The following is a 23934-nucleotide window of genomic DNA, read 5'->3' as shown; positions in this document are numbered from 1 at the left end:
ATATAGTCAATGGGCTTGATATGTTTTTTTGAAGACCTAAACATCTTAAAGTATAGTGGCCAGAGCCCACAACACAACGGTAACTTGTGAGCCTCTCAAGTGGGAGGTCTTAGGTTCAAGTTTATTTGTGCTTAACACATAAAAATAATTAATTACAACAAATAATAATAACTAATCTAGGTTTAGGCCTATTACTGATAAAAAAAAAGCATATAGTGAAAAAAAAAAGCCAAATTCAATTTAGATCAGATGACAAAAGATTCATAGTATGTAATAGAGCATCCTAATATCAATATACTTTATTGTAGAAAAATATGTTTGAATTATTACCATTGATGTCAAAGGTCAATCCTAGGTGATATCACTCGGATATTCCATTTACTTTTTTGCAAAAATTACAACAGTTTTGGCACTCAGTTTGGAAGTCTTAATTTATATTCAAATAGATATAATTTTTTATTTATTTCTAAATGGGTTGAGCCAGTCCTACATCCATTGGAGGAGTTTAAAGGAGTTTCAAAACTACATTTTTTTCTTCTATTGATGTAGATAAACTCCCTTGTGGCAGTCATAGTTGGGCAATTTAATTTGGAAGTTCAATTTCTTAAAGGGGTTGACCTCTCCTAGTTTAGGCTCCATTTTCTCGGGAGGAAAATTGAATAAATAAATGAGTTACTAGTCCTTGGGCCAACTTCTTGGGAAAGCTGCATTGCTTGGTTAAGAGGTGCTACTACAGGGAACTCATTGAAGATATCATTGGAGATACAAGAGATGAAATTAATGAAAATGATTTGTATTTTAGTGCATGTCTGGAGAAGACGTAAGAGGAGATCCAAATGGTGTTTTATTGAAGCTTTGTGGACAGAAATTATTGAATATCATATGCAGATTTGGAGGTCTTTTTGAGCAGATTTGCAAGGGATATTTGAGCGATTTTGAAGACATATATTAAGAATACATTAAGGCGGAGTTTAGTGAACTATTGAGCCAAGTCTTCAGCTGATTTATAAAGGAAAATTAGACATAATTCAAGAAGAAAGTCAAATAATTATCATACTTCTATTGGAGGTTGATGCCATTTATTTAAGGAGATTGATTTTTCTTGATGAGTTGATACTCAGTCGTGGGAATTGGTGCCTCCTGTAGGTTGGTGCCTATGAATTGTCTAAAGGGGATTGATATCTCCTATGGGTTGATATCTACAAAGATTGTAAGAAGTTTCTAATACAAGCAATAGTTTTCTCCTGCAAGGGTTTCCAAATAGTTTTCTCCTGCAAGGGTTTCTAAATAAATCACGCGGTCATCTTGTGTTCTTAATTTCTGGATCTTGCATGTGTTACTGCCGTGGATGATTAAGTCTTGAAGTTTTCATAGACATTAGAAGATGGAGAAAAGTTTGGAAGTTAAAGTCATTTTAGAATTTTAGAAGCGACTGTGTCAAAGTTCCCATTTTTAAAATGGATCAGATTTGAGCTTATCATTACAATTTGGTGTTTGTGCTAAAAGATATTTTATTTCCTCTTTTTTGGAAATAGGGAAAGATTGCTTTCAAAAAACATCTTATGGGAATATAATAATATTTAATTTTCAACAAGTTGTTTCTTGAGAGCTTATAAATGACTTCCTCAGGCACATAATTTGTAATGATAGTGGATGCTGATTTTATCTTGCAGAAATTATTATGAAGTTACTGTATTTTTTGTGTGTGCTAATGAAATTTAATGGAAGTCAAGCTTATTGTAGAGAAGCAGTTATTCAGTTGAAGTTATTGTAATTGTGATCACTTGTTTGTACTTTGTGATTCAAAGGGAAAAAATCTTTGTTTAATTAAGCTTAGTATTGGTGTAATTCATCTTTCTGAATTGTAAGCTTGTATGTAGCATATTTGTTTATTTCACAAATTAGGGGGTGTTCATTTGTCCAAATCTTTTCTGATTGTTTTAGATTTACTATTCTCTGGTCTAGCTAGTAGTCAACATTCCTTTGTGATATCTCTTCAAATTTTTGTTTACATGCATTAGTCTTTGCTTTACATATTAAAAAGTTGCCCATTTGTGCATGCATTGGTTTAGCCTTCTTTAAATATGAAGATCTTATTGTCAGTTTGTACAACTTGGTGCTTGGATTTTGGGCAAAAAACATAGATAGTAATTTTAAGCTATCAAAAACCTCCATGCAATCCTATATAGTTATTTTTTTTTTGGTTAAGTAAAAGGCCTTAGTCATTATATGTTTTATTAATTATAAAATGATTCTTACAATCTCTGTTCTATGTAGGCACTGGTTGGAAAGAACAGAGTGAAGAAAACCTCTGTCATAACCCTATCTAGAGAAAATTTTCATGATATAAGATTAAATAATAATAATTAAATTAAATAGACAATAACAATAACAAAGAAAAATGAATGAACTGATAAATTATATTTACTATTAAAACTAAATCAATATAACAATATAAAATATTAATTGAAATATAATTATTCTTATAATATGAATCCAATATATGCAAATCATAATAGTCAACAACTATCAAAAGAAGGCAACCTTTAAGTTGCTCACTTTCATTACCTTATAAGATGGTAGCCAACATTGGAAATATAGATATATATATATGAAATATGAGGAGTTAGAGGGGGGACATGGGGGAATACATTCAGTCATATGCAAAAGATCACGATGGAGATAAGAAAGCCAAGGACACCTCTTATTTCGATCATCAAACATTAAGACCATTGGAGAGCTGAAGAGGAACAAGACTATATACAATTATGTTTGGCCCAAGAAGATACGACTCTAATAAATACAGAAATTGCTACACCTGGAAACAAGATTCAATAAAATAATCATAAATGGAGAGCACATTGAACATCCTAATGAAAGTAGAGAAGGATAAAATATATATGGGACACTACTATTTAGAAATAGGATGGCATGAACAAAGAAAGGAAGAGAGATTTAATAACTTGTCCATGAAACGAAAATGGCGATCATATACAACCATCGATTAGAGGAAAGAAAAAACATGGAATCAGAAAAGAATACAATCATACGATAGAACTATCGAATAATAGTCAGTAAAAAGGGAGCATTGAATGACAAGGTAGAAGCATCCCTGTTAGTATTCTTCTGCATACCGCATGCAATTCTAGTCAACACTGACTGTCGGACCCATTACAAGAAGTGAATAACATTAAGAACAAGCAAGGAGATCACTGATAAAGTAACACGAGAGTAGTATGGAATAGACCGGTCAAAATACCATCACGTAAGAAGATTCATAGCATCAACTCTGTCTAGAGATGGGAAGATTGACAAAATATATTGACATATATAAGGCAAGAAGAAACTATCAAATGAATGGTGGAAGCACTAACTTGGAAAAATAAAGAAAATAAATACGAAGATCAAATGAAAGGAAAGGACAAAGATATGAGCAAAAGACAATTACAAGTAGCTGCAGTCAATATTTAGCAAATATCAATAGGAAATACAAGTCAACGTACAATATTGAAAACCATCAAGAACGAATAGAGAACAACGTGGATTAAGGGCTATACCCATACACAACAAACATTACCAAATTAGCTAGGACAAACTAATATAGAGTAGGAAGAACTACTTTTAAAACCAACTAACAAATGAACTCATATATTCTAATAAGGAATAGCAATAAGGGATTTGATAACTAGCAAAGCCTTGAGCAGTGACAAATAGAGATAGAAAACATAGTACGAAAATAAAGAACTAATTAGATACAACAATTTGGTAGGAGGACAAGAAGCTAGTAGAAGAATAAGTATATAGAAGAGGTATGAGCGAGTTAATTCAAATAAGTTATCATTCATGAGTATTATTTATAAAATGGCAATTATTTTAGAAATAATTGCCATTCGGTGTTATTAGAAATTGAAATTGTCTCAGAGACCAAAATAATCTTGGTAGAGAGCATTCAATATGGATGTTGATTTTCTTTAAGAGAAATGCATAGAAATCAAAGGGCATTTTTCATGAATGTCGAGATTCCAAATAGGAATTCAGAGAGAGATTTGTAGAGAATCTCTTAGAGACATTATATATATTGTAGTGGTCAAGCATATGCATATGTTAGAGATAAGAGACTTTCTTAGAGGTGGGATCTCTACCAAGTAGTCTTATCAGAGACCCCAAAGAGGCCTAAGGAAGATGCTCTTCATATGACAATTACCTAATCGAGATATAATTCTCACTAGAGGGTTAGGCGATTTGAGAAGAGTCTCTTTTGAAGGATTAGGAAGGGTAGTAAGGGTAATATGTATATTAATATTTATTTGGTTCAATATTTCTAATACGTTTACATACATTTTTTGCATCTTGTACTAACAAATGGGTGCAAGTTACAACATTCAACCTTAATCTGGAAGCGGGGACATTACAACCTCCAGCCAACTTGAGACTTATTCAATCCTATTAGCATAAGACAAAAATGAACCGCTTTGGACTAACAGGACAAGGAGCTCATAGATCCTAAGATCATCCCATGCTGCCCAAATTCGGGTTTGGGTTTGTTGCAGGTCCGAGAAGGGTCCTTAGTTTGGAATGTAGGTTCACTGGGGTCCTTGCTAGAGTGAACTTGGGCGAACCCACAATGAACCTGGGAGGAGCCGGGGCAATAGGGTCCAAAATGTGAAATAAAACAACTTTAAAGAGTGTTTTTTTAAAATTTATTTTTTATGTAACTTTAAAAGGAACCTAATAAAAAATATTTCACTGATCTAATCTCTCATGTAGAGGAGGATGATGCTATAGCAACATTTGGGACTAGTGGAACCAATTTGGGTTCCAATGATAAGGATCTAGATATAGTTGTAGGCGGGGATGAAGCCATTGATCCCTCATTTTTTGATGATCCATTTGACCCTTGAAGGGCATTTGATACTATAATCATTAATAAACTACTAAACAAAATCTCATCTATCATTATGTTTCAAACTTTATTATTTGATGAACTAGTCTATGTTTTGCAATTTCATTTTGCAATTTAGTAATTCAATGTATGATTTTCTTTACAATCATGAAGATAGATTAATGAGTGAGTATTTAATGTTTATCGTTGACATTTGGCATTGATCAATGATCAAGCAACAATTATTCATACTGTGAAATGACTTTGTTTTGCAACTATGCATGTTTCCCTTGTATATATAATACAATATATATATATATATATATACACACACACACACACACACACACTCACGAACCCACCCACGAGCCCAAATGAGAATTTTTTTTTGCCTAAACCCACAAACCCGAAGCCGTCCCCGAACCTGAATCGACAACTTAGCTGATAGACTTTAATACATGTCCAGTTAGAAATGAGTTTTAAAAATAAGAAATCTTTATAACCCGCCCTAGACCTGTGCATTAGGAGACATCAAAATGATCCTTTACATGCTTAGGATTAAAGAATGATCTTCATCAAAAGGGTCTGACCTAACTCTATATAGTTAACATATATATACATTTTATTTATAGTTTTAGGTCTTAGGAAGCTTCACCTTATATTTGAAGAATTCTTGTTCTTTGCATATTGTTATTATTTGAGTTGGCTTGAAAAGGACAAATTTAAATGCTAATAAGACCAAATATATTCCTGCATTGTCTTGCTACATGTAGTGTCTCATAAATAATCCTAGGTTTATATTACAACCTTAAGCACTCATGGCACACACCATGTTGATTGGTAACAATGTAGGTTGTGGTACAAGAGGATAGGACACAAAAATTTTACAACATTGTGCAGATCAGCGTAAGAAAGCCATAAGTGACATTCCAAAGATAGGAAAGCCTCCTAACACTTTGGAAACAATGTCAATATGGAAAGCAAACAAGGACACGATTCAAATCAAAGAAGTACTATATGTCTTAGCCTTTAGGAACTTATACATACTGATTTATGTGGGAAACAAGGACAAATGTTTACAAGGTGAGTGCTATTTTATGCTATTAATTGATGATTATTCAAAAATGAACTGAACTACATTGTTGAAAGAAAAATTTGAAGCTTTTGCGAGGTTTAAGGCATTCAAACCTTGGTAGAGAATGAATCTAGGTTGAGAATGAAATGCCTAAGATTTGATAGACTAAAGTTCAATTCAAATCAATGTTAAGAATTTTATGAAAACATGGAATAAGAAGACAATATTGAGCCACAAGAACTACGCAATTGTAAGAGCCATTTTAATGAGTTCAAGGTATTCAATACTTTCCCGAGAGAAGCGGTTAATCATTAGTCTTTGAATTGAGCACAAATAAGGGTGAACAATGGTAAAACCCAATATAAATCTTTGAAGTGAATGCCTACATCAATGAAGTATTTAGAGGTATTTAGAAGTGTTATATAAGAAGAGATTATGAAGATTTGGGAAAATTTAATTCTAAGTGTGATGAAGGTATCTTTCTTGGATATTCCACATAGTAAAGATTACAAATGCTATAGTCAAAGATTGCAAAAAGTTATTGAAAAAGAAAATGTAGAAGTTGATAAAGAAAGACATTCGAGGGAAATGGCTCAAGTAGTTGATCAACGAGAAGAAGAAAATTGGAAAAAAGAGTATGTAGCAGAGTTCCATGACTTCTTGTGAGTCGTGTGAGTAGTCTGAGTCACCAAGTCGAGCAAACCTTTTTGAGCTTTTATTACTTGACCCTGGTCATGGAATATCTCTAGTTGTAGCCGAGCCATGAGTCAAGTCAACCTTGTCGAGTGTGACCCAATACTTAGTCTGGGAACTCTGTAATGTAGTAACTCGTCATAATTCTAACTCCAAATTTGCATCTTAAATCTCAAGACACAACACTGTGATTTTCGTAAAACACTTGGCTACCACAACATGTCACAAAGTCTGACTTTTAAATTTTTTTTGAGAGCTGAGACAACCAATAATATTACTAAATACAAACACCTTGCATTGGAATTTCTTTTGAATACATATTGCAACTTTGATTTAATTTTCAAGAGAAGTTACAAAGATTGAGTATTTATTAAGGCAAACATTTATTTGCCATTCTTCAGATTCTCTCAGACGCTACTCAGAACTAAGTCTTGTGTAACCAAATTTCTGATTCAGTTTACAAGAACAATTGTGAGTTAAATTGCATAATTTATTCTCCTCCTATTGTCATTATTCAAATTAATTTACAGGAAGGACTTGATACAATTACATTCTTATATTATCCTTTTAATTGCTAGAGTTCAGTTTACAGAGGACAATATGGAGATTAACACCAAAGTATATATGTAGGAGGTTAGAAGAACAATTCATGCACTTGGAAACATATAGAAGTCCACTTTGAATGTTGGGATTTGAGATAGTTTTGGAGTTTTATTTACTCTTTGATAATGGTAATAGAAAAATACATAAATGACGCCTACTAGGCAATCCCCATTCTATACTTGGACTGAATAGTGAGAAAGTGTTGATGGTTACTTCGAGTAATATAACTTTTGGTTACCTTCGCATAAATAGATAATTCCTTAAAGATTTTCATTGCTCAGTATTACATTCGATTAGGTTTGTGTCCTCTAAGATAGTCCATCCACCATGAATCCTTATTTATCATCAATTGTTGTGGAAATTAAACTTCTACCTTTATCTGTGTTCATCGTTATAAAGCATGTCCTTATTCCTTAATGGTGGAATCAAGATAAAATAAGGTTCGATGTGAAAGGAGTTTACTGCTTCCCATTCCCCATCACAACTCCTCTATTTAATCTCCATAATGCGTAGCCATGGGGAGGGAGTGTGGTCAATGACGTTGGGTTGTAGATTATAATATTCAAACTCTGTATGCCATCTCCAACTCATTATACACCATCCTCACTTACAAATGTGCCCTCTTGCTATGTGGACCGCCATTTAAGGAAAAGTAGTGGAGACCTATTTTTATTGAAGAATAACAGCACAATACTGATGAATTGGCAGAATTCTCCTTGCTATACCACCTTTGTATTGATTCCTTCTTTCCATTACCTTCAACATGCAATCCATCGCTGCATATCATCTGAGTGATTAGACCAATTTTTCCGCTAGTGAAATGATGTTGTGACCTTAGACTCGAGACAATAACATTCATAAAATTTCCAACCTACTCTTATCGTTATGAGAAGGCTTCTTTAACGAGAGATATTCCCGTAAGACAACTTCCTTCTAAAATTGAATTTAAAAAACTTAAGTTGTTTAAATATTAGTTTATGGTTTATGACTAATATTTAAATATATGACCTTGATTATTAATTATTTAATATTAGTTTTTAATGTAAATAACTGATATTAAATAATTAAAATAATTTATTTAATATCTTAATTTAGGGGACATTACAATTCCTCCTGTCCCGAGATTGCTTATCAACCGACCTCTATACCAAGATACTTGGATCCCAAAAGAATATGATGAATTCCTTGGGAATTCATTGCTCCATTTTGGTATGCTTGAAATTTTCTTCTTTGTAGACTACTTTGTCAATCATGCAAACTCAAGGATCCCAAATTTGGACATCATCTTCAGCATCAATTATGAAGAGGTAAGGAGAAGGATCATTCATCAAAGCTTCATCCATGACCAACTCATTAGCTGCCCATATTGTAATATTATTTGTGCAACCCATTATATTCAACAAATCTAAGTATGGTGAAGTTTTTTTTATGTCACCCTTTTAAATCATCATATCCTTCTAAGAAGGAAATCTGAAAAACTCATAAGAATTTGTTTCTTGTAACCCCACATCGACCAAAATCATTAACACACATTGTCTATGGAACTATCTGTTCATGTTCTTTTGATGTGCTATGGTGATCACACAACTCACTTGGAACACTTATTTTTGGGTTTTTTTGAGAACCCATGTGTCTATGCCTTTCCATAATTCTTTGCAAGTTCTCCCTTGAGCAACTATCATCTTAGCTTGCTTAGTTTTCTCAATTCACTCACTACACTGCAAAAGAGTTTTTTTTCTACTTGTTCATTATGACCCATCAATTTCATTGGCTTCTCGTCCATTGCCACTGATTCTTGTGTAATTCCTTTAATCTCTTCATTTTGTTGATATGAATCTTGTGTTGTGTGCAATAACAATTCTTCGTGATGAATCTCCTCAATGCCTTCAACTACTAGCTGTATTTCTCTGATCCTTGAATTTTCTGCTTGCTCTTTTGGCAAAGTTATTTTTTTAACTTGGTATGAAGAATAGTGTGCCACACTCAATTATAAGGAAAAGTTCATCAATTTCTCTTTCTATATTTTCAACGAACTTGATTGCAATGTCCCTGTCACCGAGTAATTGTAGGTTATCTGATTTGGTCTTATCTAATGCTTCCTTGACTACTTGTAGCTGTGTACTAGAAATTTCATTTATAATTCCTTTCCTTCTTTCCTTCTTTTGAAGATTCTAAATAAGCTCTTCAATTTGTTTATGAGCATTGTTAGTTCTTGATATCACTAACAGAGTCCTTTCCTCTATGACCACTAATTAATCCTTCACATCTTGCCCTAACAACAGTTCACACTTATCACAATGACTATTCCTTTTGCTAGCCAAAGAACCTTCAAATTCACTTCCATTTGTAACATCACTTTCCTCATCAAAAGTTACCATAGAATCTTCGGCCTTGGGAGCATAATTCATCCCTTCTTTATATTCATCAATGCTGACCTCTAAATCACCAACATAGAATTGGGAACACTCGTTTGTTGGCTTAGTGAAATCAGAGTTTATGATTTCAACATTGCACTATTCTATAATGCAAGAGGATTCTAATTTAACATTGCATTGGGTACGAATCTTTAAATTTGCTTCCATCTGTAACAACACTTTCCTCATCAAAGGTAACCATAAAATCCTCAACCTTGGAAGCATAATTCATCCCTTCTTGTACTCGTCAATGCTGGCCTCTAATCACCCCCATAGAATCTGGAGCACCCTTCTGTTGTCTTCTATTGGCTTAGTGAAATCAGAGATTGTGATTTGAACATTGTACTGTTCTATTTTGTAACAATTCGTACTTATCATAGGGACTAATACTTTCACCATCCAACTTTAAATTTGCTTCCATCTATAACAACGCTTTCCCCATCAAAAGTAACTGTAGAATCTATTATGGTAAATTGATGTTGTTGTAGTTATATTAACCAAAATAGATGAAAGCTCCTTATATAGATTTATAAATGCGATGTTTCTAAAAGAAACAACCGTGAACTAAAGATGAAAATAGAAACTACTTAATAAGCTAAAGATTAACTAAGAAGACCATTAAAATATTCTAATACCCTTCCTTAATGGTCTAATCGTTGTCTTTTGGTCACAAATTCTACAAAACATTTTTGTATTGTTGAGACCCTCCCTAGATCTGCAAAATATAAATGACCAAGAAGCCAAAATTTGTCCATAAAAGAATAGAGAAGGGTGTCCTCTTCTTCATATTGCTTTGCAAAAGAGACAAGCGCCTTCCACTAATTCTCCCACTAACCTCCTAGAATCAACAAAACATCTAACTAGAAATCATCAAAAAACATCCAATTTGATGTTGGAGCATGATGATGCTCTTCCTTGGAGACGAAGACAGACATTGAGAACAATAGACACATCTTTTTAGAAAAAATCGAGAAATCCTCCAAACTTTGTAGATGACCATGATGCCCCCAAACAAACTGCAAAAAGCCACAATTTTTTAGGAGAAAATCCACCAAAAGAAAACACAATTTTCGAGGTGGAAAATTGATCAAAACTCAACATATTTGTGAGGTGAAAAATCAGTCAAAACCAAACAAAATTTGAGACGCGACACACATAATAGAATACAAAAATTTGTTCTTGAAGAAGATTGATAAAACACAACATATAATTTTCAAGGAAAAAACTATAAACCCACAAAGGAATCTCACACAACTTTTTGATTTGCAGAATCAGAATTTTTTTTTAGAGAAAAAGTTATGAAAACTTGATAGAGAAACCTTTATGCAGCAAAATATGAGACTTCGCATGGTAAAACAACAAAGCAAATACATACAAGTAACAAAATGCACATTCAAGCAACATGCAACCTCTGAAAATTTGAGACTCTTGCTGTAACCAAGAAATCATGCGATTAAAACTTTCGACCAAGCTTGCAATTTTCAACAAAAGTCTTTGAAAATGAACCACAAGATTTTCATAAAATATCTCCAACGATTTTTTATTTCAGAAAATTGAAGAAAAGATTTCTGGAAAAAAATCTAGATCAAAAGAGGCTCAAATTTTGGCCAAATTTTATGAAATTCCATGAACCTGCTCCAATACCATCTTATGGTAAATCGATGTTGTTGTAGTTGTATTAAACAATGGAGATAAAGGCTCCTTAATCCTTATATAATTTACAAAGATGATGTTTCTTAATATTGTAAAGACTAACTAAGATGACCATTAAAGTAACATCCTCGACCTTGAGAGCATAATTCATCCCTTCTTTATACTCATCACTGCTGACCTCTAAATCATCCCCATAAGACTAGGAGCACCTTTCTGTTGGCTTAGAGAGATTGGAGTTTATGATTTCAATATTGCACTGTTCTATAACACGAGTATTCAACTTCATCCTGGGTGTAGTTCTTCTTGAGCTCCTTGAAACTTGATTCCACATTCATCATAGGAGAAACTATTTTTTTTGACATAATCCTTCTCTAGCTCTTCTTACTTCAAGACAGATTTAAGCTCTGGTTTACATTGTTTGAAGACATTGCTAACCAAAGTGTATGCAGACGAAGAAATTGCACATTCTTGTTTCAAAACAATCCAAAGCATAGATAAAATAGATGGGGAATGGTTTCACTTGCCTTGATAGTTAGAATCATAATATCCTGCATAGCTATAATGACCTCTTTTCCATGTACCTTACTAATTGTTACCAGGAAAAATTCTACATCCAACAAGTAGATTATTCACTTTAACTTTTGCAAAGTTTTTTAGTATGAAAACCCTTGTGAAGCTGTTGGCATAAATGATGCATATGTCTTCAAGAGTTGTTAAGGGAGATTGTTGATTGTCTTGAAGCATATGCTTGATGGTTGTTGGATCAGATTATTGGAGACAAGAATGTAGGAATGCAGACTAGAAGGAAGAGTAGAGAAAGTACCTGTTTGATCTCTGAATTTGAACCTAGAACGGTGAATGAAGCTTTGAAATGTGATAATAGGGTCAAAGCAATGAAATAAGAACTTGATCATATTGACAAGAATGATACTTGAACATTAGTTCCTAGACCAGAGGACAAGAATGTGATTGGTACAAAGTGGGTCTTAGGAGTATTCTTCAATGAAGATAGTACAATTGTCATAAACAAAGCAAGTTCGGTGTGCGAAGGATATGCTCAAGAAGAAAATTTGGATTATAATGAAACTTTTCCACAAGTGGCTAGACTTGAAGGTGTTAGGATGTTGCTAGCCTATGCAAGCTATGAAAAGTTAAAGTCTTTCACATGGATGTCAAGCTTACATTTTTGAATGGTGCATTGGGAAGAAAAAGCGTACATTGAACAAACTTTTATGGGTTTGCTTTATTAGAAGGATGAGGATATGGTTTGCAAATTGAACAAAGCTTTGTATGGTTTGAAGCAAGCACCAAGGCAATGGTATGGAAGGTTACCTTCATATTTCATAAAGATTGGTTTCAAAAGAACAAGTGAAGATAGCAAATGCATATTTGAAGATGGAAGGTGACAAATCATTGATTGTTGAAGGGTTTGTGGATGATATTATCTTTGGAGGAGATGATGACATGAGTTTGGATTTTGTTGAAGAGATAAAGAAAGAATTTGAAATGCCCACGATTGGGGTGATAAAATTGTTTATGGGGTTACATGTGATGCAAAAAGAAGTTAGAATTTCCATTTGTTAGTCCGAATATGTTAAGGAAGTGTCCAAGACTTTTGGTATGGAAGATTCAAAGCCAGTAGGTATATGTAGAGCTATAGGAAGTAAGTTGTCAAAGGATGACACTTCAAGTTCAATTAATGAAACAATATACATATCCATCATTGAGAAGTTGTATTACATTGCATACAATAGACTTGATTAACTCATGCAATAGGGATAGTTGCTAGATTCCAGTCAAATCCAAAGGAAACAGATATGGTGGCATTGAAGAGGATATTTAGATATCTTAAAGGAACAATTGATTATGGTCTTTGGTATCCTCACGATGATGATTTTGTTTTGAAAGTGTTTAATAATGTAGATTGGGCATGTAATGTTGATAATAGGAAGAGCACAAGTGGCGGTGCATTCTTTCTAGGAGGAAGACTTATTTATTTCAATCAACAATCAAACCTCAATATGTTTCATCACAAGCAACTTGAATTAAACAAGTCTTGGAAGGGATAAATGAGAAGGTTGCAGGACTAGTTACTATCTATTGTGATAATACAAGTTCTATTAACGTAGCAAAGAATCTAGTCTAGTATCTCAAGACAAAGTATATTGCAATTTCATATCATTTTCTAAGGGAAAAAGTATGGGAGAAGGAAGTAAGAATGGATTATGTGATATCAAAGGAGCAAGTTATAGATATATTTTTCTAAGCCATTACTTAAAGATGCTTTTGAGTATTTGACAGATAAGCTAGGGGTCATTCCCCTACTAGAGAAGAACTAAGATGTTAATACTGTATCAATCCATTCAGCTTATTTGTATATCTTTTTATAGATTGATGTAATGGAGACTACTTCTTAGAGAAGGAGTAAGTAGTTGATCAAGAAGTTGTTAAATATTTAAAATATGAAGGTGCACTTAGGAGTGAGTGAGACGCCTTTGACATTTTTTTCAAAGGAGAAGTACATGAAAAATCACAAGAAAATCATAGGCCCAAGGGGAGAAATGTAAGAAGATCATAATTGGAGAAGTACAATAAGATCATAATTGGAGTAGTTTATTTATGCATCCTAGTTAATGCGTTTGTTGTATTAGCTATTGGTGATGATTGGTGATCTTGGTGTTGCCATCAATGCCAAAGGGGGAGATTGTTGGCATAACTGATGCAGATGTCTCCAAGAGTTGTTAAGGGAGATTGTTGATCGTCTTGAAGCATATGTTTGATGGTTATTGGATTAGTTATTGTGTTATTTATGTCAACTTGAGGATTGGTTATGAACTGTTTACTGGCAAGCTAAGTTCTTTACTGTATAGGTGAAAAATCAAGTGTGTGATTGAATTGTGTGATGGGTTAGCATGCAAAATAGATATTCAAGACTCGGAGATGTTTGTAGTTGTTGTATATGTAATTTCATGTATTGCACATAAGTTTGAGTGAGTTATGACCGATTGAAGTGAGATAGTGCAACCAAGTTGATTAGTTTATGACAAACATTGAATAATTTGATTGGTCTATCAAATCTATGATTTTTCAAATGATGAAATTCAAGATTTATGATCTTTACTTAGTTGTTTGATCTTGGTTTACATGAAGGCATGTTTTGGATCAATTGAAGATAGTTCAAGAAGGAAAGTGAAGAATAAGTTTAATGTTTGTGTTTGATTTTAAACCAATAACATGTAGACCATTTTTTGGTAGATCTTTTGCAATGAAAAGTTGGTTGATGATGTGGCAATGACATGAAACCAATAAACTTTGATGGATTGGCAAGTAAGATTTTAATAGGTTTAATTCCTTTAACATGGTGACATAATAATCTATGCTAGACAATCTTTTAACAACTTTACTCCTAACAAGGTTAAGATCTTAACAAGTCTAAGGTAAATCCCTTAACTACGTGACTACTAATAGGGTTTTCTCTTAACCAAGTATCATCGTAAGCTCCTAACAAGGCTAAGCCTTTAATAGGTGCATTTTAGGAGAATGCAAATACTTGTCTGCATTAATTCCCACCGTGGTTTTTCCCTTTGACCAAGAATGTCCACGATAAAATCTTGGTTTTATGGTGTTACTTTTGGATGCTTTTATTAGTTATCTTATTGATATTTTCACAAGTTGACATGGATTCAATGAATGAATGGCTAAATGTTAGATCTAGTATTGATTAATCAGGTTTAGGAAGTTGTGGTTAAAGTTTGAATTTATAGGATGGCTGACTCACCCCCAGTAATCTTAGAACCTTAAGTATATTAATAGAAGCATGAATGCCATTGACATCATCAAGACCTTGAAAACTGTTAGCCATCAAAATCAATATTATCTTCATAGAATCATCATCACAGGGAACACATGGTGCTGACATTCTCAAAATTCAGTAAGGCATGAAGTAACCATTAGTCTAATTCCATTGTCTAAATGCTCCAACAACTTGTGTTGTTTTAAAGAAGTCATAATAGGAACAAGAGCATGTTGAAATGAATGTGTTGTTTCCCAAAATCACAGATTGGAATCCTACGAGTCTTGCCAACTTGATGTTGGTATATCCAATTGGCTATGGCCAACGTAACAAGATCAATCAGTTTGATCTTTTGCACTTTTGGCACTGCAAGGCCAAGGTGGCTGCACCTAATTGTGAACAAAACACTTGGGTCCAAGATGCTTATAGTAGATCAATTTGAATAAAAATGCAACAATAGTTTCCTAGATAGCAAGAAAACTTTCAATTTGCGCAAAAATGTGGGAACTATTGAAATAACGCCAACTTTGTAACTTCAATGCTAACTTTAGGAAGTAAAAGCTTACAAGTTGTGGATTTTGAATTGAAAACAAAATGAATAATTATATAAATGTGTGAGTATTTAAAATAAAACTAGTGAATATACTAATTTTTCAAAGAAAAGATATGAAATAATTGCCAACATATAGATTATGAATCATGAGAATATAAAGATCAGTGCCAAAATTTAAAGGGCAATAGAGTCAGTATTACAAATTTATAACATACAACTTTATAAAATTCTATGCAGTTCAACTATAAACAATTTGATAATCAAGACGTGACGGATCAAATATATTTATGCAATTTTAAACTAGTCTAGATTGCGCTTTAACTCATAAGTAGTGGAGACAAACTAGACATAGATATGGAAACAATTAAATATTTCGCTATATCTATGATAATTGAGTTTAAAATACTATGAATGATCCTATCCACTTATCTGATATTTAAATTGTTTATAGAAATTTAAAAAGATTTATGAAGGACAAAACTTTATAATATTTCTGACTCTAAAGCTTTGGGAAAATAAATAAAATAAATATGTTTACCGCTTATGCTAGAAACAAAAATGCAATGTAGGCACTAATTAGTGATGATCAATCCACTACAATTTGATCCCAAAATCGTATATAAAAAATTACTCAATGATCGAATATCCACGAGCTTTGTTCAAAAGTCCAATCTTTTCCAAATGAAAGAATAATATATCAGGAGTGCACATATAACCTTAGTATGTAATTTTTTTTAGGAATATATGTGAATTGTATATCTTGTTTTGGCATAACATTCCTGTTGATGCATGTTTTATGACTCACCAAACATTAGAACAAAATATTGAAATATCTTATCCTCTCTTGAGCAAAGTCTCATGTATGCTAAGATTGCAAGAAGATCATACGATGACTCCAAGGTTCCTTCAACGTCAGATCTTGACAGTGGATAAGCTTGGTGGTTGATGTGATTTGCTAATGATCACAATGTGCCTTACATATGTTTACTTAGATTCATTTCAAGCCATACTAGATGTGAGAGCTATCTAAAGTTTTTGCAATTAAGTACTTTTTTTTGGGTTTTCACAAAATATGCGGAAATAAAATGGGATAGGGTTTAGGAATTCTATTCTACTCGTAAGGGAAGTGATGACAATAGATGGTGTTTTGGTGGACAAATTCCTCAATTTAGCAAGCTCTGCTTCACCGAGTTATACTACAACTTTGCGTGAACTGGTGCAATCTTCAAGGGTAATGCCAAAGATTTTCATAACACCACATACACCATCATAAAGAACATTGTATATGAACAATAGAAGTTAAATATATGCATGAAATTGGTTTAGGCTAACTTTGCACAATGATTTAGAATCACTAAAACATTAAAAGTATGAACCAAAGGTTTTCATCAACACACCATCACATTCTCTATTGCAATCACAACACTTTAACTAAACTAAACCTAATCTAAATGAGGGAATTTAAGAGAACAAGCAAGCAACAAGACACATCAAGTATTCACCAAGCTTCAATGAAAACTCTATTATCTTAGTAGCTCATAGCAACAATCTCAAAAACTCCTCCCCTATACAAATAAGGAGTGAGGCCTTTATATAGGTCCTTGATTACAACAGATGGCCCTGATGATCACAATAACCGATAGCCCAAATCATGCCACATCAGCCCTAATTAGGGTTAGGGAAAAGAAAAGGAATCTACATTAATGCAATAAGAAATCCACTACCACAATGGGTAATAAATTCCCACTACGCATGCTTGCATAGAAAGATGGGGTGCAATAAATATCCACCATGCATGTCCATTCCTCGATAAATGCTTAGTCTTCATTGAATAGATTATTCTTGATTCCATTCCTTGAATGGAATCAAGAATAATCTTGAAGAGCTCAACTCATTAGTAAAGATAACTGGGTGCCACAAAATCATGATGGAGGCCATGTAAGCTTGATCCCTTTCCAATTGCATCAATTTTTTAAACTAAGATCCAACATTGACTGACTTCTCTGAAAATCTCTCCTCGAACATTCCATTTTTCATGTACTTGCTCGAAAATTTATCTCCCTGAAATGGATTGGAATTCGTTGTTGATGATTTTGTCACTACATAATTTCCTCATATTGAACTTCCTTCACCATGTTCTTGGATTTTTGGATTTTAACTTTGATCTTTGAACCTTGAATGCCATGGACCAGATCACTTAGTACTTGTGTAATTTCCCCATTATCTCATATCTATTTGGAGGGTTGTATGTTATTATTATTTTTCTTCTCCCTATTCAAAGTCCACTATTTTCTTCATCCTTATTGTTTCCTTATTTCTTCAGTGCTATTGTATTGACTAATATTAATTATTCTGCTTTTGTTTATTTTCTGATATAGATCTCCTCAAACAAGTATTTCATTTGTGAACCCAATATGTCATTCTCTGCACCACTTGCATACTATATATATGTGTGTGTGTGTGTGTGTGCGTGCGTGCGTGCGTGTGTGTGTCAAATTAGTTTATTTCTTTGCCTTCCTGTGTGCAATGCTCCCTCTTGAAGTTGTTGTCTTCCGTGCACATGATTTTCCTCTTCAAACTTTCTTATTGTCTTCTTTGTATATCCCTTGTGATTAACAATATAAATGCTTAAATACCTTCTCTTCCTATGGTAATCACTTTATATGTCTTTGAATGGAATCCATCGTGTAACACTAAGCCCCTATAAAATTATAGTTCAGTGATATTTAATAATACAGCTGCAAACCTCAGTATCATTTGAAGATATCTACTGACTGACCATAATTAGTGAATTGACTTTATATCGCCTATTTCCATATGCTAAGTGGGTTGCTATCTTTGAGCGCAGAAGCCAGAATAATAAGTAAACAATCTATGTTCGAATTGGCTCTGATTCCGCTACCTTCCATCAGCTGTATGTAGGGATGGTCTAACATTCCTGTAGATAGAAATTTTAGTGTAAGGGTTTTGGCATGTTAACATTGCTGATTGCAATCGTTCTTGGCTATATTAACCTGATGTTTCAGTCCCTCTTCTTTACATCTTGACTGATATTCATTCCTTGACTATGTGCCATGTAAAATATGCTTCCGTCTATGTTGGTGTTGACTTAGATAACTATTAAAATCCTTCATGCTTTTGATCGAACATTTATTCCATTATTTCACCAAACTGATATTACTTGCTACTTCATAATGTTTATAAGCTTCTGGATTGTTCAGGTTCTTCTGCATATGCTTATCCATTCAGTTCTATTGTGAATTCGTTACCCTGAAATTATGCCGCCAATAGAGAGTATTAGTGGATATACATTTCTATATAAATTGTTATCTTACTAGGATCTGATTCTTTTTAACTCCTCTTCTACAATCTACTCCTCCTTCTACAATCTAGCGATCTCCTATTTCCTCCTTCCATTCAAAGACTCATCTCTCAAATGCATGCCCCGACTCTTGTGTCTATATCTATTCTCAAATATCATTGTTTCCCTGTTCTCTTCCGCTCCGTAGTCTATCTATGATAGATGATATTGTTTTCTTTTCCACCTTGCTTCTTGTCTTCCCCAATTGCTGATGTCTCCCGTGGATAATCCTTATCCCTGTTCGCTTCCCCCCCTTCCTCCTTTTCTGTTCCGTATTATCTATTTATAAGCTTGATAATCTTAGGTCGTGACTGTCCATTAGGAAGTCATGATTTGTAATATATTTCTATAATATAGTTTATAGAATGAATAATGTTTTATTCATATATTTATTATATTTATCACATTATTGTATAGTATGATAATTATATTATAATAATAGATTTATCATTCATTAAGAACTTATCTACGTAATCTTATCAAGAGAGTTAGTTATATCATGTTATTTTCATAGTATTATTATATATCAATTGATATAATAATATAATATATTATATCAATTTGATAGAAATAATATATTTAATACTATAATACTTTTATTATTATTTTTATAAATATTATTTATTAAATTTTAACCTTATAAATATGGTATTATTAAAGTGCAATAATAATTACATTATATTATATTTATATATTTATTCTTTATGTTAATTCTATTATTAAAATTTATCTTGGGAATGGGGACATTACAACTTGGATGTCTTTGATGCTGGTACTAGAATTTTGGATTTGAGCGTCTTTCTTGAATGCTAGAACCAGAGCTTTCTCTTGCAAAATAGAAATAATTGATATAAGAATCGTGCAACAAGTTCAAAATATGATTAGAATCTTGCATCTCCTTCTTCCGTGTGCAATCTACAAGGCGCAAAAGTAATATGATTAGAACGTGTTATCCTCAGACTCATTTGTGAAGGAGGTTGCCTTTTATCTAATTTGGAAAATATTAAGGCATCTGCATGATTGAGGATTGCTATAGACAACAATATCAAACCTGGAAGGATCCAAAAACCAGTGGTCACGGGAAGCTCTTTATTCTTTATGCAGGTTGATTCATCTGACACTTGAGTATGAATAATTAGAGTAACTTCATATTCCTCATGCTGGCAATACTCATTATACAGCTTGCAGATTGATCATGACAATTTACAAGAATCCTCTAGTCATAGATCATTATGTGTTCTGCAACATTACACAGGACTCCAAAGGAATATTAATGAAGACATGCTTTAGGCTGGGCGAGTTGTGAGGAATAACCTCTGTAGTATCACTTTACTCCATCATTGGGCACCATAAAACAATTGCTATTGGAGGGATTTAACAAGTCTGTTGCATTTTCTGGTCCATATGCCCCTTGCTTCTTAAATTATGGAAGTACCAGTTGCTTGAATAAAATTAGATGAAAGCTTCTCCGTATTTAGAATACAACTCTGAACTGTTCCATTCTTGCTTTGTCTCCAATTTTAATGTGTATGAAACGATCAGCTGTTTGCCCATACAACTTCGTTGATGGTTCTCAGAGAAGTAACTTCTTGAAATCTCTTACTTATCTTCTCATTTCCTCAGGCCTTCATTAATGTGATATAAATAATCTTTATGTCTGGTTAAATATTGAAAAAAATGAAGCATTGTCAATATTGTAGATATTGTCTTCCTATATCCAGTTGGTGCTCACATTCTTGTTTGTGTGGTACCGAATATGAAAATCCTGAATTTTAATTGGATTGGAATGCGAGAACTTCTATAATTCCTCATAATTATGATTGCCAAGAGCACAAACAAGATGGGGCCTAAAATCAAGAAGTTTTAGTGGAGTATATAATTTTGGTAAAATTAATTTATGAAAGGAAGACAGTATAAAAGACATCTACCTGCAGCTTTCTGTCTGAGACTCCCTATATGTAATAATGTAGAAGACAAGCTTGGAATAGAGGTACTGTGTGTTGTCATGCATTTTGTCACCACAAAATGTTGGTAACAACATGAAACTTTTTCAAGCTAGTTTCACATTTCTTTAAGTTTAATTTGATATTCAATTGTTTAGTGTTGATTAATGGATCAATTTCAATTCATATATCAAATCGTTTCATTGAAGGCTTTCGTCAAGTGTTTTTTTTTTTGCTTTCTATCAAGCCTTTGCTTGATTTTTGAAGCCTTCATCGTCCTTTCCTTTGCTTTTGAGTTTGCGTTTGTTGGTTTTTAGTCTTTTGCTTTTGCTCATGTCATGCCTTTCGCTTTTCCCTTTGATTCAGTGTAACCTAGAGCTCACTCAGAGTTGTCAGTCAAGAGATATGCCTGTTTTAGTGCCTCAAAAATGGACCTTTTTGGTGTAACAGCACGAATTAAAAATATCATGTTATATTTTTAATTTGACTTTCACTTTTTGATAAATATAACTTAAATTCACGTTTTGTAATTTTTTCAGTTACTTTATCTTTAAATTTTTCATTTAAAGTGACTATAGTGCACTTTTATGTTATAATTTTAAGTTGAGTTACTTTGTGATTTTTCACTTAAAGTGTCTATTTATATAGTTTCAGTTTAATTTTTGATTTTTAAATCAAATGCTCATTTAAATGTTACGTTTTAAATGATATTTATGTGTTGTATTTTTAAATATGATATATAAATATTGTTTATGACCCATTTAGTAACATTTTTATGAAATTAAGTTGATTGAATGACTTTAAGTTATTAAAACTGGACCTTTTAGATGCAATTACACGTAAAATTCATCAAAAGTGGACATTTTACATGTCATTGCATATAAAGTTCAACTTGAAATCATAAGTGGACCTTTTAGATGTCATTACATCAAAAAGCTATCAAAAGTTGACCTTTTTGATGTCATTGCATCAAAAGGTATGTGAGATGTAACTTAAAATGTGCATTGCCCTCCAAAAAGTGCGATTTTGATCACTTGCACATTTTAAAACATGTCATTGACCTAAAAAGGTCCGATTTGCCTTGTTGAAGGATTTTAAAATACGCTATGCACCCAAAAGGGTCCGATTTAAACTAAAAGCATGTTTTAAAATATGTATTGCCCTTCAAAAAGTCTGATTTTGAAGAAATACCTGTCATTCCCTTCCAAGAACCCAATTTTGATCATTGAAAGCGTTTTTGCTTGACAATGAGTTTTCTTGCATCAAAAATGGATTTAACATGCTGAAAATTGTTTTTGAGAGCTCAAACCTAGGGCACATTTTTGAAGAAAACTTCAAAAAACACCATTTTTGATCAATGTTTTTGTTCCAATATGAATCGATTTGATCTTATATGCTGATTACATTGCATGTTAGTGTTTAAACACCAAATCGATTTGATCTTTAATCTTGGTGAAAAAAGTTTTTCACCAAAAACATCCCAAGCATGAATATTTAAAAAATGTTGGAGCTTGAAGCATTTTTAGGGCACATTTTGGTATCTTTTAACAAGAACTCCTTGTTTGCTGCCCCTTCCCATTCAAATTTGCAAAGTTGGAAAAATTCTTAGCATTTTTGAAGAATTTTTCAACATTGGAGCATCTTTCTCCATTTTTGGCACTTAATTTTCATGTAAGTGGATTTCTTCTTTCTTGCTATTTAATTTCTGCTTATCTTGTTAATTTTATTCACATAATTGCTTGATGATTGCCACTTGTTGAAATCTATGCCATGGAAAGTGCATGTTTCCTTTAAAAATGAGGAATTTGTGCGTTTTCATGTTTTTGGTTCTTTCCCAAGTTCCAATTTCGAATTTGTGTGTTGAAGTGCTTTGCATCTTGGCATGTTTGAGTCACTTTCCAAAGGTACGTTTTTCTTTGTGTTTTTGTGTTTTGTGTTTTCTTGCCGGTTTTCTCCACTTTGGAGAAGTCACAAGTTCTTTTCCAAGAACTTGTTTCACTTCATGCGAAAGCATCATCATGTTCCACATTATGTTTCCACGTCACAACACTTCGCATCTCATCGAACAAATGCGATTACATGTTTTCCATCTCATTCACCATCCGTACATGCATGCAATCTCATTTTCCGCTTCCATTTTCACTCATCTCACTTTTCACACTCATTCGCATGACATGATTACATGAAATACCTTATGTGTGATTATATCCAAAAGGTTCAATTTTGATTAAAAGTCACTTTTTGAAAAGTCAAAAAGATGTCTTTTTATAATTTGACTTCATCTTTTCACCAAAAGTGACTATAAAGCTCATTATCCCTCTTCCATTTTCCATTTCCATCCTTCCATATGCATTTGCACCTTCGTGAGAAAATACATGTTTACACATTTTTCCATGCTTTTCATCTTATCCTCCATTCACACTTGCATGTAAAGTGCATCCATTATCTGCATTCGCATCTCATCTCACCTTTCATCTCATGTTCCATGTTGCACTTACATGTATTCATTTTTCCTGCAATAATGCTTTGTAAAACCCTATGTCACGCTTGAAAATCAACAATCTTCATTTGCACGCATTCCCATGCATTCCACCTTCACACATTCTCATTTCTTTCCATTTCATTCCATCTTCCATTTTTCACCTTCATAACACTTCATTCCGCATTCGGTTTCTTTTAATTTTCATCCATTGCATATGCGTATGATTTCTTTGAGATTGTAACAAATGGTTTTTCGTAACAAAAACAAAGACAATTTATAAAGAGATTTTCCCAATATTCATTGAATAGATAACTGAATTCCTTTTCATATGACTTTAATTGTTTTAACTATCAACGATTAACTGAAATAACCATATTCAACTGAGATAACTATATCAACGATCAACTGATGAACCTAGATTAACTATTAACTGAAAATAACTGTATCAATGATTAGCTGAAATAACTAGTTTAACGATTAAC

The 23934-nt window shown here is 33.0% G+C and overlaps 1 protein-coding gene across 1 annotated transcript in view; it reads left to right on the top strand.

Moving 5' to 3' along the window:
- Nucleotides 1-23934, top strand: part of LOC149553396 (chlorophyll(ide) b reductase NOL, chloroplastic-like) — a 238735-nt gene that overhangs the window by 172222 nt on the left and 42579 nt on the right. The window lies entirely within an intron of this gene.

This window comes from Cupressus sempervirens, chromosome 6 (assembly GCF_028749045.1).
Source record: "Cupressus sempervirens isolate cs-2001-9-10 chromosome 6, ASM2874904v1, whole genome shotgun sequence".
Classification (NCBI taxonomy): Eukaryota; Viridiplantae; Streptophyta; class Pinopsida; order Cupressales; family Cupressaceae; genus Cupressus; species Cupressus sempervirens.
The sequence above is the reverse complement of the archived record's forward strand: the minus strand, read 5'-3'. Positions and strand labels throughout refer to the sequence as shown.